The 19,065-nt window shown below is 39.2% G+C and overlaps 1 protein-coding gene across 1 annotated transcript in view; it reads left to right on the top strand.

Annotated features, from left to right (window-relative positions):
- The first annotated feature begins 2,766 nt into the window (after positions 1-2,766).
- PJA2 (praja ring finger ubiquitin ligase 2) overlaps positions 2,767-19,065 on the top strand; it is a 293,785-nt gene continuing 277,486 nt past the window's right edge. The window contains exon 1 of the mRNA XM_048931373.1: positions 2,767-2,770. The gene's annotated coding sequence lies outside the window, so the exon portion shown is untranslated. The remainder of the gene's footprint in view (positions 2,771-19,065) is intronic.

Here is a 19,065-nt window from a genome sequence, read left to right as displayed (position 1 = left end):
TCAGTCCCTCCTGATTTGTCATGGCTCACAAGTGTTGTTACTATGCTTTGTCTTCCACCATCTAGAGCATAATGAAAATACTGGCTTGTTCATCACTCCTGGAAATCCCCAGCAGAAGTATACACTATACATCCTTTCATTCAGACAATGAAACATAGGTAATTCTGGAGAACTTCTGATGGGTCCAGAAATCCCATCTTTCAGAAAAAGAGCTGCAAAAACCTTGTATCTTTCCAGTTATACTTAGCAACATTCCACATTATGCAACACACCACACAAAGTAATGTCTGTCACTATTGCAGTTGAAAGAAAGTAAGGGGTTAGAGATCATAGGAGCATCTGAATCATGCACAGAGGCAAAATGATCCACAGGTGATCATAGTTTACAATCTTGAGCTACAATGTCTCCTGGAGTGGAATTCAATACTGTGGAATATAGCTCCTCTGTTGCAAACTAGTGACTAATCTCCCAGGTCTGCTGTGAAGAAAGGCAGCACTGATCTGCAGCAGAAGCACAGAGCAGCACGTGGCTTTTTCTTTGATGCTGTTCAAACCCTGGCAGATTATAGCTTCAGCTACCTTAAATTCATACTTTCCTAAAACTACACTTGCCAGAATAGCTTATACGCATGCTTATTCTATCACAAGAGTAATTTTAATTCCCAAACCTAATCTGCAAGGGAGCATCTGTCCTGGTAAACTATGGCTGGAAGTCCTTGTGTATACTGAGGCTTAGCCAGCAAGAAGGAATGCATGTCCTTTTGCTTATTCCTGCTACATACTTTTCCCTTCCACAAATTCACACTATTTTTCACCTATCCATCACCAGCAATCACTACCAAAAAAATCGTTGTTCTATCATATTTCTTGCCCAGGCTGGCATAGAGGTATCAGTATACCTCTCACACAGCCTGGAGACCTGTGGGCAAGGGAACCGGCCACTGCACTGCTCAGCTAAGCTCCTGTGCTCAGGAAGGCAGGCAGCAGGCTCTGCAAGGACTTCCTTCTAAGCCTGATGCCTATCTTGTCCTGCTTGCCTGTGAGTCATGACTGAGCAGCAAGGAGTCTGAAACCTAGTGGTTACTGAATGCATGCGCTCATATAAATGTGCATTTATTCTTGTTTAGCTTTTGGTGTCCTCCTACAAATTACTGAATTAAGTCAACTAATGCCTTACAATGCGTGCAATGAAAAACTATATTCAAAAATAGCTATCTTTTTAAATTATTTTATTTTAAAAAGATGAAAATTCTGTTTGATGGTTTTCTTTCTGGAAAGCAATGTTGGAATGAAAAAATTCTATTCATTTTTTTGGGAGGGTGGAAAGGAAATGCTTAGTGAGAGTTGGTCGAACAAAAATTTTTTTACTCTTATTGAGAAAACGAATAACAACATAAACATCAACATTTTTTTTTCTTCCACTGGAGGACTTGTTTTTTATTCTGGAAATCTGAAAGTGTGGGGAAACAAAACAACTTATCCAGTAGTGAGAATTTATGAAGAGTCTTTCATTCCAGGGAAATACACCAACAATCAAAATGGAAAATAGTACATGGTTTGGGAGAACTATTTTTGGCTTCCAAAAATTAAAAAGGGAGAAAGGGAAAGGGAAATAGCACTGTTAAGGGAAAAGAAATGATCTGAAAACCAACAGCTCTGGTCAACAGCTTTGGCCTCAGCAGTAGGTAGGAATGAAATTAGTCTTCCCTTGAGAATTTATGGGAAAGTGTAAAATGAACAATGCATCACAGTTAAAAAAGGCAGATTATGTCACCGAGCATGTCAGCCTGGAGAAAAGAAGGCTGTGGTGTGACCTCATTGCAGCCTTTCAATAACTAAAGGGAGCCTACAGAGGGGAGGGGAATCAACTCTTTGAAAGGGTTGATATGTGTAGGACGAGGGGAAATGGCTTTAAGTTGAGGGAGGGGAGATTTAGGTCGAACATCAGGGGGAAGTTCTTTACCCAGAGAGTGGTGAGGTGCTGGAACAGGCTGCCCAGAGAGGTTGTGGATGCCTCGTTGCCTCATCCCTGGAGGTGTTCAAGGCCAGGTTGGATGGGGCCCTGGACAGCCTGGTTTAGCATTAAACGTGGAGGTTGGTGGCCTGGTGGCCCTGCATATGGTAGGGGGGTTGGAGATTCATGATCCTTGAGGTCCCTTCCAACCGTGGCCATTCTGTGATTCTGTGATTTTTCACGGGCAAAAATAATTAGTATTCTAGATAAGGAAAACACTAAGGTCTCTTTTCTTTGGAATTCAGAGGAAGAATTTAACACAATGTCATGTAAGAAACTATTAGATCAAGTGAAAAAAGATGGATATTACTCAAGAATATTGAAGAGAAAGTAATAAACCCAGAGATATTCTGTACAGATATGATTAGCGGACTTCCCAGAAGTTTTAGTAGCCAGGTCCAGGGTCTCCAGAAGCCAGCAGTGCATTTTTTTTCTTTTTGGACTTGCATATTTGTTTTGTGTTCATGAAGTGGAGTCTGGCGATATTCTCTGTACGGAAGGGGAACTGACTATATGTCAGAAAAGAGGATGAAGTACAATTGTTTTTTGTTACTGTAAAACTGCTTACAGAATTAAAATCTGCTAAGAACTTGCATAAACATATTAATCTTGGGAAGGATCAGAGGACAGACTGGGATATGGGGTGTATGGGAACAGCTGAATCACAGCCTGAACCTCTGATTGATCACCTGAGGTGAGCATTGAGTCAGCCCTGGGAGCACAGGTGAAGACAATTCACCTGTGCTGCCGGAAGGGGTGGAGCCTGGCTCCACATCTCCTAGACCGCATTTGAGGGCTGACTACCAGTGGGAAAGGATCTCTTCTGGAGTTTTGTAGTGAGCCCAGAATGTGGCTAAGCTATCTTTTTTTGTTATTATAATCTACTTTGCTGAACTCTCTTGTTTATTTTATAGAATCACAGAATCATAGAATCACCAAGGTTGGAAAAGACCTAAAAGATCACCCAGTCCAACCGTTCACCTATTCCCAATAGCTCCCACTAAACCATGTCCCTCAACACAACATCCAGCCTTTCCTTGAACACCCCCAGGCTCGGTGACTCCACCACCTCCCTGGGCAGTCCATTCCAGTGCCTGACCACCCTTTCTGAAAAGTAATACTTCCTGATGTCCAGCCTGAATCTCCCCTGCTGTAGCTTGAAACCATTCCCTCTGGTCCTATCACTAACAACACAAGAGAAGAGGCCGACCCCCAGCTCACTACAGCCTCCCTTCAGGAAGTTATAGAGAGCAATGAGGTCTCCCCTCCCTCAACATCTTTATATTCATTGATTATATATGGGGGGTGCTCAAGATAGAAGATGAAGATGTACAGATAGTAAAACTGTTTACTGGTTATTATTTTGTTGTTGTTGTTTTTAATGAAGATACAATCACAGGAATGTAGGCACTGTTGTCCACTTCTGGAAATAAAAATCAGCTATATGATTTTTCTTAAGATTTCAGCACAATCTCAAGATCAGTCTGTTAGGGAATAAATGAGCATGCTGAAAATACAGGAGCCAATTAAAATTTCTTCAAATCTACCATAGGATAACTGAGGCTAGGATTACAGAATGATAAGCAGTGTGATCTGGGTAGATATTTGGAATCATGTGAGATTAGGATAATTACTGTTTCATTCCCTCCATCCAACTTCAAATCCACCAGTTTAGGGTTTAAATATTCTGTAATTACATACATACATGAAAATGCAGGGTTGAAAGACAATTTCATATTCAAAACAAGAACACCTTCCTATGTAAATCAGCCATAAACATACAGGTAGCCCTTAAAGTACCCATAAAGTACTATTTATTTCAATGGAAATGACAACAGATACAAAGAGCACAATAACAAATTCTCAGCTACAAAACACTGTTTTTCAACATAGTCACGACCATTAGCTATGCGTTTTCATGTGCAATGAACAAGAGCCTGCATGTTGCTCTTGTAAAAATCTGCACCACTGGGGCGCTGCTATGACAATATTGCTGCCAGAAAAATTTTGCAGTCCAATTTTCATGAGCCTGAACATGTGGTTGTCAGATGATGCCAAATCCAGATTATACAGTTACGGGAAAACATTCAGTGAAGAGTGGCCACACACTTCAAACTGGTATGGGCCCTTGAACTCTTGAAGTTTTAGCCTTCAGCTTAGTTAGCATTAGACTACAAATTTAGAGCTGATGGTTTGCCCAGGTCCCAGGAAATGCAGAAGGATCATCTCTTTCTCATCCCAAAAGACAGTGCCCATCACTGTGCCCACTAAGGGCTACTTCCTGAAGTTTTTTTTATGAGGAATTCAGATGTTGCCATTCAATAGACTGCTGTTTTAATTCTGTGTGATACTGGTGACACCATGTCTTGTCACTGGTAATGATATGATCCAGGAAACTGTCACCTTCAGCCTTGCATTGATTCAATAAGTCCTGAGAAACTTGCATACAGTGTTCTTTCTGCTCCTGCATAAGCATTCTTGGGACCCACCCAGAGCAAACTTCGTAACACTCCAGTGTTTCTGCCTATCACTTCCAATGCAATGAAGTAAATATTCAGCTCTGTAGACGGTATCTCAACTGTAATTTGCTGAGACTTTATTGTTTCACATGGAGAATAACAGTTTCAATTACCTTTCAATAAATCCAAGGTTTCTTCTAAAGAAACCCATGGAAACTATTACTACTTGAAAGGAAAGGCCAGCCTCAAAATTTGCCTCTAGGGTAGCCCCAGTGGCAGGCCCATTCTGAAGTTGGATATCTGACAGTTTCTGATTTGCAGTCTATGAGTCAATCCCAGACTCGCAGGACTTGCCAACCCTCCCAAATAGACTAAAGTAGACTACAGTAGCTCAGCAGATGGATATGTCTACCAAGTGATTACAGGTCATCTCAAGTAGCTCGTGAGTTTCATGCTCACAGGCATTCATCCTGATGGGGGATTTCCACAACTTATCTGCTAGCAAGAAAACATAGTGAACTATAAGTGATCCAGGAGACTTCTGATGTCCATCAACTGTAACTGGGAAGTAGCTATTACATAGGTAGTGATCACTATATTTACATAGTCTGCCTTCATTGAGCCCAAAGAAAAAAAAATTTTCCAGAAATTCTGAGCTTACCTGAAAGGTCATTTGTTAGAGAATACAGCATAAAAAGTCAAATGCGGAGAAAGGAGATATTCTCCTCTTTCTAAATTTGTTCTGTGCCACAACAAACTTCCTGTATTTGATCTGCAATTTGTAAAGCTCCTTGTAAAGCTCCAACATCTTGGTTGTGAATACTTGTTGTGAGTTTCACAGCTGCACTCAAGACAGAAATTAACACCCTCAATGTCAGGCAACTATGGCAACAACTCAGACATTTCTATCATTACTTACCTGCAGAGCAGCTCTCTGAAAAAAAATTTCTTTATTCTGCAGACAGCATCAATAAGCAAATTATTTTAATTTATTTTTCAGTCCAGCATATTTAATGATACTTGCTTTGTTAGATTGCAGCCTAGAACTGTCTTGATCAGAAAAGGATTTCAGCCACTTTGGCCAGGTCCCCAAGCTGAATGGCTGCAGAATTTACTAGCTTCTTAGTAATTAATTCAGTCACGTCATTCATACATAAGTTGTATTTAAGTACCACAACTTAAAAGTAAGACCAAAACCAATGTGTTCAAATAGAATGAATGTACAGTTGACTTAAACTAAAGACACACAGAATTCACAAAGGATTTGTTAGGTTAGTGGGTAAGCTGCAGAGATTGCACCTAGGAAAATTCCTTTCAGTGCTGCCGTCTAATTCTCTTTCTCACCTAAAAAATGTTATCAGTCATTTCTGTCCCTTGGGCAGAGGGATGGAAAACTCACTTCCAACAGCACTGTTTACTCTGAGGACCTCAAATAGGGTCTGTAGAATAGCCATTAATACAGGGGCTTCTTTCTTGCTTGCTATATTCTAATCTGGATGTTGAAGCAGCAAATCAGCCATTCTTTGGGAAAATCCTGAATGGCTGTCAGTGCATTCCTGCAACATCTGTTTAGCATAGTGTATTTCAGCTGAGCAGGTAGGTAATTCGAGTCTGGTGCTCATCCAATATTAAATGAAGTATATGTGCATCAAACTGCTATGTCATTGGACTCCAGGGTGTACCTGGAGCACCTTGAAGCCTCAGGTTATCTTATATTAATCAGTAGAGAAGAAATAGTTGAAGGAATAATAGTAGAAAATTGATAGAAAAAATGATCATACTTCAAAGAACCCAATTATAGCATTATGCATGTAGTATCTGGTCCATCTGGTAGGGATTATATTGTTAAATTAATGTGTCTTGGTATGCTCAGCACAGATGTAATGAATAGGTCAATCAAGAATGTGTTGTTGCAGACTGTGTAAAATATAAACCTCAAATGTCCTTCTTCTCTGTTCTAGAGACATAACTATCTGACGGAAATTTACCTTTCCTCTTTTTATTGGTGTCAGTGGGATGGATTAAAAACAAACAAAACTGGAAAATTTATTTCATAAGTCTAGGTATCCCATTTTTCACCTCTTGTAGATCCTGAGTGGTATAAAGCACTTGGCTGCTTTTCTTTGCCTTTGTATTTACTATGTAATGATCATTCTTGAAAAGTGTATAAAAGAAGCCAGATAGCAGAATGCCTTTGTTACTCTTGATATTAATGCATTATGTACAAGCAGTGTTTAACTGCCATTTCTTAAAAAGTAGTCATTTTTTGACCTTGTGGGAATTTCGTTTTACAAACTGAGTTCTGTGCTTTGTGGAAGACTTTTCTACGCATTTTACTTCACAGTCAAAACTGCCTAGTTGAGAAAACTGAATTAAGATCACTAGTCTGCCATTAGAAGAATTATATTTACTTAGCCCAATACATGTGTGTGTTGCTTTGCTACCTGTTCCAAATACACCCTAATGCAGCATTGCTAAGTACCGTATTTATACTTGGGTTTTCCATGTTATTCTGTCAACTTTAGAACATCACATATTTAAACAACTGTTTCAACAAGTACTGAATTGGAAAGACATTGTAATTCTGATGGGATTCAGCAGTGTCTGCATGGCTTTTGTTTGTCAGAACTGCTGCTGTTGCCAGGATACTTGGCAGGAAGATGTCAAAAGGCAGCACACTGCAAGGACTATTTGGACTATCCTGAAAACTGCCCTTTGCATACTAACAAATTTAAGGGCTGCTCCTTTTCCCCCTGAATTCAACAAGAACATAATTGGGCTGCTGGTTTTGCTTATGGACATGCCATGAGATGTTGAATTTCTGACGCCCCAGATGCCTTTAAGATTATGACTCTGATTCCAAAAGCTTTTATATTTTCTCTGGATATAGCTAAATCATCCCTGCTACAGGATTTAGAAGTTGTTCACCTTTGGAATAAATTCTACTGTATGGTATTTTCCTCAGGCAAAATCTCTAGAAAGGTATCTTCAAAATCTCTGTAATTGTGCAGATACTGACCAGGTTTGGTCATTAATCCAGGATAAAATTTAGGCCTTGATGTCCTCACTTCAGAGAGGAGGTTTGTAACTTTCTCAAAGACCCAGTGACTTCAAATTGAAATTTGCTTAATTCAGATTTGAAAGATAATGTTAATTTAACTGACTGCAACCAAATTTAACTGCCGCTACAGTTTCTGCAAGAATATGTGTGGGAGTCATCTTTTCCTGAAGGAGAGCAACTGGGGTGCAGCTCAGAGGTAGCCAACAACTTCAGTGGTTAAAACTGGTGAATTGCAGTGTAATCTGGTAGCCAGGTAGCACACCACAGGGACGAAGAGAGGACTAATGTAGCTGTTCTCTCACGTCCAGTGATCTATGGTCACACTGTAGACTTCTTATTTTCCCTCTACCTACCACAGATGTCCACAATGCTGTTAAACCTATCTGCTCTCCCATATTGCTCCCTCCCACACTTACACAAATGCCCTCTCACAAGAATCCTTCCGTCCAAGTCTACCACTAAGCTCCCATCCAGACCTGTCCCACCTCTGTACACAGCCCCCTACCTCAATCTGCACAGGGTCTGCAGCTACTGAATACCTTTTCTCTTTTGGCACAGTCACATTTCATGCTTGCTAAATGAGTATTGCTCCTTTGCCTTCCCAGTAAATGGGCCCTGCATTGCATGCACTCTCCTTGCTTTCTAATGAAGACAACACTTAGCAAGCCTGTGAAACTATGTGTGCAACAGGCCATTTCTTGATAGGTTGGCTGCCTGTGCAGTCACCTGTGGATACAGACCAGGTTCACCCTATCACTCCATGTGCCTACATTATAAGGCTGTCAGTAGAATAACCTTGATGCATGTGCAACTTCTGAAATGGACTGCAGGATGAGAAAGCTTACAGTGTGTACACTGTATAAATCCCAGGCACTCAAGTGCTCTTTTGCAGCTTCTTGTTAAGCAGTGAGAGAGGCAGACACCATGCAGTGTTGTCACTGTCATCAAAATAGATTTCAGAAACAGAATACAGATGTTACTAGAATGCCCTTGAGATGCACTGCTTGCTTGGTGGGGAGGCACCTTTCCTTGTTTTGATCATAAGAAAGTATTTTTGTTTCAGACACAACCCACAGGTTTTTTCATCTTCTGTTGAGAAAACATAGCCTGAGGTGCAAAAGCTTATCACAGACTGAGTGAAAGTGTTTAAGGACACAAGCCAAAATACTGAAACCAGAATTATACCATGACTACTATGTTTTTATTCTGTCTTTTTATGTCTGGAATAATAAAACAAGCCTATCTATTTGAATTATCTTGAGACAGTCAAAACCAGTCATTAAAATTAACAACAATTGCCCTTTCTGCATTTAAATATAGCACGAACATTCAAGAAGGTAATTTGTTAGTACATATCTGATTCCTCATAAAGCACAAACAATGAGAGAACCAAAAATAATCTTGTCATAAGGATTCATCCAAACCCCACTGAAAACACTAGAAAAATTTATTTTGCTCAGTGAACTTTGTGTCAGACTCTTCATTACACATAAAAAAGATTTCTTTTAACATCCTACTATGCGCTAATCCAGCCTTATTTTAGTTTATGCAATATGAATAATAAGAAAAAAAATATGAGAAGATAAGGAAACATTCATGCCAGGAATGTTCATTAAAATTTTAAATAGCTCATTTCCTATATGAGCAGTTTAATATTTGGATTGCTCATAATTTTGTTTTGAGATATTCAGAATAGGTACCAAAGATAATAAAATTCATTTTAAAGGCTCCCTTTTTCTCATTCTTTATTAAAAATACAGTCCAGAGAAGAACAGAATTGTATATGTAAAATATATTGCAGGTGCTTTAGCATTGGAAGTTGGGAAGGCCCAAGAGAATCGATTGACATTCAAGCACCACTTCTTCCAAGCTCAAGACTAGTTTTGGAAAATGAGAGAGATGCCTGAAGACTGGAGGAAAGACAACATCATTCCAGTCTTCAGAAAGGGCAAGAAGGAGGATCCAGGTAATTACAGGCCAGCCAGCCTCAACTCCCTTCCTGAGAAGGTGACAGAACAACTTATTCTGAATGTCATCTCCAAGCAAGTGGAAGAGAAGATCATCTGGAGTTGTCAACATGGATTGACCAAAGAAATCATACTTGACCAACCTTGCAGCCCTCTATGACTCCATAGGGAGATGAGGAAAAGCAGAGGATGTTGAGTACCTTAACTTCAGTAAGTCTTTTGACAGTGTCTCCCATAATATAATTACTAAGCTAATGAAACTTAGCAAATGTGGGTTATAGATGAGTGCATGAGTAGAACAGTGAAGTGATTGAAAGCTGGAGGAGTGGCACATCTCAAAGGATTGTGATCAGATGTTCAGAGTCTAGTTTGAGGCTTGTAACATGTAGTATTTCCCAAGGGTCAGTGCTAGGTCCAGTTTTGTTCAACGTCTTTGTCAATGACCTCAACAGAAGGATAGACTGCACCCTCATTGAATTTCCTGATAATACAAGCTGGGACGAATGGCTAACACACTGGAAGTCTCTGCTTGAGACCTGAACAGGCTGAAGAGTTGGGCAGAGAGGAGCCCCACAAGATTCAACAAGAGCAACTGTACAGTCCTACACGTGGGAAGAAATAACCACATGCATCTGTACAGATTAAGGGATAACCTGTTGGAGAGGAGCTCTGTGGAGAAGGATGTAGGTGTCCTGCTGGACAACAGGTTGGCCATGAGCCAGCAGTATGCCCCTGTGACTAAGGCCAATGGTATTTGGGGGGTGGGGTGCACTAAAAAGAGCATGGCCAGCAGGTTGAGAGAGGTGGTCCTTCCCCTCTACTTTTATCCTGGTTTTATCAGTATTCTTTATCATAACGTCATGCAAGAAGCTGTGGGGTGCAGAGACATGGTGTACCATGGAGATATGTTTCCTATTTGTCTCTAGCAGTCTCACAGAGTTCTGACTCTCCAAGGAGATGATATACTGAGATGTTCTGCATTTCCCAGAAGCCACCACATGATTTCCGATTCCAAGTGATGGAGGAAGCGCTCTTTGGTCTTTTCCAGGAGGCAAGTGATGGAGGGACTGCCTGTAAAAATTTGGGTGGACTCTCTCTCTCCTCCAGTTTTATTTTCCCTCCTCCTTCTGACCCCCTCCTTTTTCCCAAGGGGAGGGAGCGGTGTCACATGATTAACACTTCAAACTCTCGGGCAATTCTGCCCTAGTGAGACCACATCTGGAATACTATGTCCAGTTTTGAGATCTCCAGTTCAAGAAAGACTGGGAACTTCTAGAGGGAGTCCAATGGAGAGTGACAAAGATGACCAGATGACCTGGAACATCTGAATTTTGAGGACAGGCTTAGAGGCTTGGGGCTGTTCAGCCTGGAGAATAGAAAGCTGAGGAGGGAGTCTTGTCAGTGCTTAAAAATATCTAAATAGTGAGAGTCATGAAGATGCAGACAGACTCTTTTCAACAGTGCCCAGTGGCACAACAAGGGGCATTGGGGACAGACTGAAATGTGGGAAGCTCCACAAACACGAGGACAAATTTATTTACTGGGAGGGTTACGGAGTAATGGAACAGGCTGCTCAGAGAGGCTGTGGAATCTTCCTCCCTGGAGATAGCCAAAACCCTCCTGGACACTTTTCTGAGCAACCTACATTAGGGAACATGCTTTATCAAGCAGATGGATTCAATGATCTCCAGAGGTCCCTTCAAAATCCCTATAATTCTGTGATTGTGTATTAGTGGTGTTTCTGCAACTAAATTGTAATTTCAAAACAATATCCTCAGAAGGATCTCTGGGATACCATTACATTAAACAAGCATGTTATCCATAGTCATAAATCAGTTTTGTAATATGTATTCTGAACTCTTTATGTTCTTGTGTAATTGCCACACAAAACGAGAGAGTTTGCTTTGACTGTGATATCAGTGAGCTCAATCTGACACAGAAATGAAAGATTACAGACTGGTTTATGAGCTGTAATTCTTTTTGGTGTAGTATTTAAACATAATTGTATGACATGATCAAAATTACACAGGATGATTTAGAGAGCTGTTGCACTGTCTGAAAACAAAATGTGTACAAAATGTGACTTAAATAATGTCAGTGTAAATTCCTATAAATGATGGAACAGAATTACACCTAATGTATCTGGTACTTATGTGTCTTTCCTTTATAAATGCAGCTATTATTACAATTACTAGATACTTTATAGCCCTTTTGTAAATGTGAGCATTTTCAGAAACCGAGATTGCAGGTGGTAAAATCTATTTTTATTGGTTGATAAATTACAAAGACAACAACAGAAATGTTTGAAATTAAGCATCTCGGATTACACCAAGGTTGCAAAAATAATTAAATCATAGTCCAGACACAACACTGGAGGACTTTTTGAACCTTGTTTCTTGCTACCCCAGCTATATTTAGACATGAAAATTGGAAAGAAAATGTTTTGTTTGTATATACCTAAGGGTATGTTTGTATCATGGAAAGGAGCATGCTGCAGTAACCCTGGGCAAATGTAGTGTAAGCTATCTTCCAAAACAACTGGTGTAGTCCCTTCAGTTCAGCATTGTGCCAAAACTCATGAGCACTGTGCTGTGTGATGTGGACAGTCTGTCATGCACTGAACCAGCACCTGGGGCCCTGTGGTTTGTACTAATGTCCTTCACAAACACAACCAAAAGGCACATACAATTGAAGATACAAAATCTGATTTTTATACGAACGTCATTCTGAGAAATGAAGCATCATGCCTGCCAATGCTTTCAAAGCCAAATAGCGTCATTACCATGCTCAACTTTTAGTATGTTTACTGTTTAGTCACTTGATTACTTGATTCATGTTAAACAGTAAATTAAACATGACTGCAAAAATGAAGAACCAGAGAAAATGGGCTCAATTAACAGAAAACAGATTTTGTGTTGCTTCACGTCTTAATTATTTTATTCCACCATAACAATTGATATTGTTGTGGTGTCAGTATGTCAACCTGATTTCAGCTTTCGGAACAGACAACTCCAATTTCTTACATGTTCAGGAATGTTGAAGCCTATCCATCACAGGTAGGAGGAAAAGAAAGTCAAACAGTTCAGAAAAAAAAAAATTATATATATATATATGATTCTTTATTTGAAATACAAACCTTTCTTGAAAATTTTGGAAGTTTCTGCTTAGACTGTGTTCTGAAAAAAGAAAAAATCGTTCTACAAATAAAATTGAACAGAATTCACTGGCTGAGTGTACAAGTTCGATATTTTGGTATAATAATCATCTTTCCCTGAATCCACAACAATACGAGTTAGTCTTCTGAGTTCTCCATTACAAACACCCTGCAAAACTTTAAAGTGCCAGACTTCTGAAAAGAGAAGCTTCAGTTCTGTTCTACTGTTACTTTGCTATGGATTTTTGCATCCTCAAAATCCAGATCTGGAAGAAATTTTATACTGCATGAGTGTATACTATCGACCATCATGCTCCAAGGTAAACCTAAGAAAGATTTAAAAACACTTGCAGAGTATATAGTGTCAATCTGGAGGTAGAGAGATTGTTTCAGCACATGGAATAAGGCATTCATGTTGCCTAGATGAGGGTAGGGGAGGATTGTCAAGTTTCCGCAGATGCTGTAGAAATTTCTTACCGTAGAATGTGGGGTTACTCACTGGAAGACAAAGCAGATGACTGCAACTAATGAAAGCAAGAATTTCCTTTATAAATCAAAACACGTTTTTCCTTCTGCTTCTCAATTACTGGTATATTACAAATACTATCTGAATCTACTATCCAGTCTCAATACATGAGAAGGCATGCATGACAATAACTGAGGATTTCATGTTGTCTCTACATGTGCAAGCAAAGAAAATCATTCAGATGGAAAATATGAAAGTGGCAAATGATCTGGAAAGTCTGCAGAATGCCTATAATAAGGAAGAATCAGCTTCTATACAATAATCACTATATTTTTCCAAAGTAAAACAGTCATTGGTTCTGTCCATTTCAGAAGTAAAATTTTGACAACCAGCTCAAATTTTTGGAGAAGATGCTTGTTCCTATGTAGCTACAGCTGTATATCATTTTTAGACATATGACTCACTTTTTCCAGTGAGTGTCCAGAAAAATGTAATTACTCGCTAAAACTTTTGCTTCAAACACAGCTCTGATGATTCAGGTTTTTTTTGTTTTTTTGTTTTTTTTTTAATTAAGTTAGCAGAGACATAAATCTTCATGAGCAGCTTGTGTTCTTTATCCTTGCAACTTTTGAGCTCTAATCAAGAATCAGTTTCTCTTATAAATATACTTGGGGCTCATGTTCAAGATGGGCATGCAGCCCTCTGCTACAGGTCCTGTCCACCACTGAGTCTCCTGTAACTGGAGCTCAGGCTGAAGGTCTGTCACTATTAGAATCACAGAATGATAGAACAGTTTTGTTGGAAAGGACTTTCTAAGATCATCTAGTTCCAACCACCTTGCCATAGGCAGGGACACCTTCCTCTATAGCAGGTTGCTCAAAGCTCCATCCAGTTTGGCTTCCAGGGAGAGGGCATCCACAACCTTACCGGGCAATCTGTTCCAGTGTCTCACTACCCTCACTGTTAAGAATTTCTTCCTAATATCTAGTCTAATTCTACCTTCTTCCAGGTTAAAACCATTTCCCCTTATCCTGTTGCTACCTGCCCTTATAAAAAGTCTCTCCCTAGCTTTCCTGTAGGCCCCCTTCAGGTACTGGCAGGCTTCTATAAGGTCTCCTAAGAGCCTTCCCTTCTCCAGGCTGAAGTGTTCCAGCTCTCTCAGCCTGTCCTCGTCGAGGAGGTGCTCCAGCCTTCTGATCATCCTTATATCCCTTCTCTGGCCCTGCTCCAACAACTCCATGTCTTTCTTGTGTTGGGGTCTCCAGCACTGGATGCAATACTCCAGGTGGGGTCTCATGAGAACAGAGTAGAGGGGCAGAATCATATCTTTGTTGATCTTTTTTTAACCAGTTTATTAGGACTTCCTTGTAAAGACTGCCAAGGCAGTTAGAATTAAAACTCAATTAAAAATCACATATACATTAAAAGTTTTGGCCCCATATAGTGCCTGTTAATAGAAAGAAACTTAGTAATTCCTTTTCAAAGAGGAAGAAATCTGAATCTTAGTAACTATCTTGTTTGAGAATATTAATTATGACAATACCGTCTGTCTAACTTGCAGCAGTCTGCTTATTCATTTCTATTACATTCTGTGGAAGCAGAGTCCTCCTATCTCAGAGGGGCACATAATTTGGCATTTCATTACAAATGTAATATGCATTTTGAAATATTTTATAAAGACTTTACAATTATATCCACATTTTGACATTCAGAACATTTTCAATTTTTGCATCTCAAAATACTCGTAAAGATACGTGAGTTAAAACTCGTGAAATTCAGTAAGAATTAGTATTTTGTTTTGTGTTAAAGAACAGTGAGATAAAGAGTTTAGTAACTTAAGATTTCACAAAAATCTAGATCGTCAATTTTCAGTCCCATTTTTTAACTCTTCTGACTATTTTCCCCTTGTAATCACTATGTTTTCTAAATTATTATTAGAAATATTGTATTGCTAGAATAAGAAAAGATACACTTGAGTATTTTCTTTAGTATTGCTCAGTTCCTAGGAAGTCATTTCCTTAAAAAATAGTATTTCAGAAATCAAAGGACACAGATAAAGAGAAAGATATTAGATGGCCTCTTGATAAAACTGAAGTGTCATTGTTCTACTTCTCATCATCCTCATCATTTTGGAGAGAGAATCCACTTCTTGTTTGTCATATTCCTCTGCTAGAAACAGTCTCTTTACAGAACATGTATTCATGTACTCCGAAGCATTCTATTCCACAGTCAAAGTATAATTCAAAGGTTCAGGTTTTTACACCAAAAAAAAAAAAAAAAAACTTTTAAGTACCTTATTTGATTTATGTAAAAATACATAATTTTACTGTCAGGGGTACAAATATGTAGCTTATTCTGGAGAAAACTGCTTTTTCACATTGAGAAAATCCCTTTCAGATCACTATGGAAAGCTGATAATTTTCAATTTTTAAGAGATACAGTACTGATAAATCATGAATTGAGTTGTGATAACAGGTTTACGGAACACTAGATGGTTAGATTTGTTCTGTTTATCATCTTTCTTTTCTTCCTAAATTAGAAAAAAAAGCCTTATAGGTAGTGATCATACTTCATTTATTCAGCAGTGCGATAGACCGCAATGCAGAAAAGGCTTCTCATGCAAAATAAGTCAGTTTCTGGTCAATACTACCTCTGAGAAGAAGAGACTCAAATGAGCTTTCCAAGTATAGAGTGCTGCCCACAAGATGCAAACGTCCCTCATGGTAATTTGTTTAAACCCTGAAGCAAGAAGCTTGATTACTTCTGCATAATTAAGTTATCTATGACTATGAATGTAATTAATGGCCTAAAACTTATCCAGTCTTTAAAAAAAAAACAGCAACATCATGAGTCAAGGATCTCCCCAAGCTTATTACAGTTTATATGGCATAAAGAATTTTGTTTAATGCCTACTGCTATCTGATATCACCAAGTGCATCTTTCTTCCTGAATTAGGGGCTTAAGTCCACTTTTATCAATTTAGGTATGCAATGTCTAACTTATTTTTAATCAAAGATAGATTGCACTCTGCTCTTGACTGCACTCACTAAAGTTAATGAATTATGAACAGAAGGTTTCTATGAGTGCTGCTTTTTGTGTAAATCTTATTTCAGATCAAATTTCAAGTGGTCACTAGAGAATCTGGATATTTGACAATAACTAGATAGTGTGAGTGCTTGGATTATACCTAGGCAGATCTGAAGAAATTGTCTGTCATCTAGTATGCATAAGTCTAATATGTAGACACCTCTGGACTCCACACAGGAGCTACCCAAACTTGTAGACACCTAAAGTTTTTGGAAAGCCGTTTTCTGTGAATGGGCATCAAGTGGTGGAGCTCAATTCTAGACACAGCTTCAAAACAAAGCTTCTGAAATGGTGCAAGGAAGTGGAAAAGGAAGAGCGCAAAAGCTTCTTGTCTGCTGACACTGCATCAAACCTACAACAGTGTTTAGGGCTCTATGTCTGGGAAGGTCGTGGAGCAGATCCTCCTGGAAGCTATGTTAAGACACAAGCAAGATGAGAAAATGAACAAAGACAGCCAGCATGGCTTTACCAAGGGCTGATCATGCATGACTGACCAATCCGACATCCTTCTGTCATGGAGTGACAGCATCAGGAGACAAAGGAAGAGCAACTAATGTCATCTTGCCTGAAGCTGAGAGAAGCCTTTCACTTGGGTTAACTATGGACATGGATCTAAAGAGTAAACTATTTATTTGACACAAAACTGCGTGGATGGTCACAGCCAGAAGGTTGTGGTCAACAGTCCTATATTCAAGTGGAGAGCGGTGACAAATATTGTTCCCTAGTGATCCATCTTGGGACCAGTATTCTTTAATGTCTGTATGAACTACCTAGATGACAGATTGAGTGCACCCTTAGCAAGTTTGCTGATGAGAACAAGCTGAGTGGTGCAGCTGATAAATTAAAAGGAAGGAAGGAAAGGGACCTGGACAGGCTCAAAAAGTGAGAACTTGAGAAGTTAATGAAGTTCGTTGGGATCAAGTACATGTACAGACTGGGAGAAGAACTCATTGAGAACAGCTCTACAGAGAGTGATTTTGGAGTGCTGATGGACAAAAAGCAGAACACAAGCCAGCAGCACGAGCTTGCAGTCCAGAAAGCAAACTGGCCCAGAAAGCCCAATTCTGGGTTGCGTCATCAGAATGGTAGCCAGCAGGATGAGAGGTGGTTGCTCCACTCTGCTCTACCCTCATGAAGTCCCATATAGACTACTGTTTCCAGGTATGGGCCCTCAGCTCAGGAAAGGTGTGAAGTCATTGTAGCAGGTCCAGAGAAGCGCCAAGAAGGTGATTAGAGGGCTGGAGCACCTCTCTGGTGATGAAAGCTTGAGAAACTGAACTTGTTCAGCCTGGAGAAAAGAAGGCTCTGCAGAGACTTCATTGTGGTCTTCCAGTATTTGTGGTGAGCTTATAGACAGGAGCAAGACTGACTCCTTATGTAGTAATAGTAATAGTCCTGGTAGTAATTGGACAAGGAGGAATGGTTTTAAACTGAAAGAGGAGAGATTTAGTTTAGATGTTAAGCGGTGAGGCACTGGATCAAGCTACCTGGAGAATTGTGGATAACTCATCACTGGAGGTGTTCAAGGCTGTGCTGAAGGAGGCCCTGGGATACAGCAGGTGCCAGGGGATTGGAACTAGATAATCTTTACATTCCCTTCCAACACCAGCCATCCTATGATTCTATGGCTCTATGATTCTGTGGTACTATGATTCTATGATACTATGATTCTGAGCTCATATATATTACACTGGTTAAATAGACTTTGACAAAACTGCTTCAAATTTGCAATGATTGTAATCAGTTGAAGGAGTCTTTCATGGATTGCAGAAAATATGTGGTGCTGTCCCAGGTCATGATAGAGAGATAAGCTAGTGTACAGCCAATGCACTCTTGAGGGTGGCCTTGGTCATTTGGCATCAGGACAGTAGTTTTCCACTGACCAAGTGTTTGAAACTGATCTGTCCCTTCATGCTTTAAGGGTTTTGGCTGAAGTACATTTATTAATGTTAATCTGGTTTAATGCAATATTTTTATAGAAGGACATAAAATAAAGCAGCCAAACTTCCCAAGTCTTTGTAAAAATAACAATCCAGTTAGGATTGTTTTATGATCACATGAGAAAAGGCTGTTTTGAAGCTGTTTTCTCAGGGAGATTGGAGCTATATTCTGTCTGTACATGCAACTACTTTGTTTTCATTTTCTAACTTGATTTTAGTTTTCAAAGAAAATTAAAAAAAAAAAAAAAAAAAGATTAGGAAAGTTGCCTGCTTTATTTTAGCAAGGCTTCTGCTTTTCACCAAAATTTGGACTAATTCATCTGTCTTTATATTGAATGGAAACCTAATTAATATTATAAAACACTTTGCTTTTCTATAAAAACCTATAGAGGAAAAGACTATCTGCTCCTTTGAAAAGAAAGTATTTGCTAATCTTTGAGTGTCAGCTGTGTCAGCTGCTGTAAATCTGTAAATCTGTCCTCTGTCAGGCACCTATAAATTCACATTCTTTCTGGAACACTATAAAGCAGTTACTCTCCTGCAATGCAAAAGGAAGGTCATTTTGCCCTGATACTAATGACATTTTATATCAATGAGCCACTGTGTAGCGTGGAATTTAATACTGAATTGTTTTTGTTTTTTTTTTTTACATAAATAATTCAAGTAAGTACCCTTAGATCCAGGATAAATAATGTTGAATGTCTGTCTGTAGCTTTCCAACATTTATTAGTTTTTGCTTCACTACACTGAAGTAATTTCCGAAAAATTCAGAGCTTAACAGATAAGGTTAACTGCTTATCCTGGGAAAATTAAATTAAGCTTTTGGCATGTGATGAAAAGTTTGTTTCACCTAATTGAACATCTAATGAGTATGGATGAATTTAAGCCACTGATAGAAATGTTGTTTTTTGAAGCTT

The sequence above is a fragment of the Lagopus muta genome, chromosome Z, assembly GCF_023343835.1.
Source record: "Lagopus muta isolate bLagMut1 chromosome Z, bLagMut1 primary, whole genome shotgun sequence".
NCBI classification, from domain to species: Eukaryota; Metazoa; Chordata; class Aves; order Galliformes; family Phasianidae; genus Lagopus; species Lagopus muta.
The sequence above is the reverse complement of the archived record's forward strand: the minus strand, read 5'-3'. Positions and strand labels throughout refer to the sequence as shown.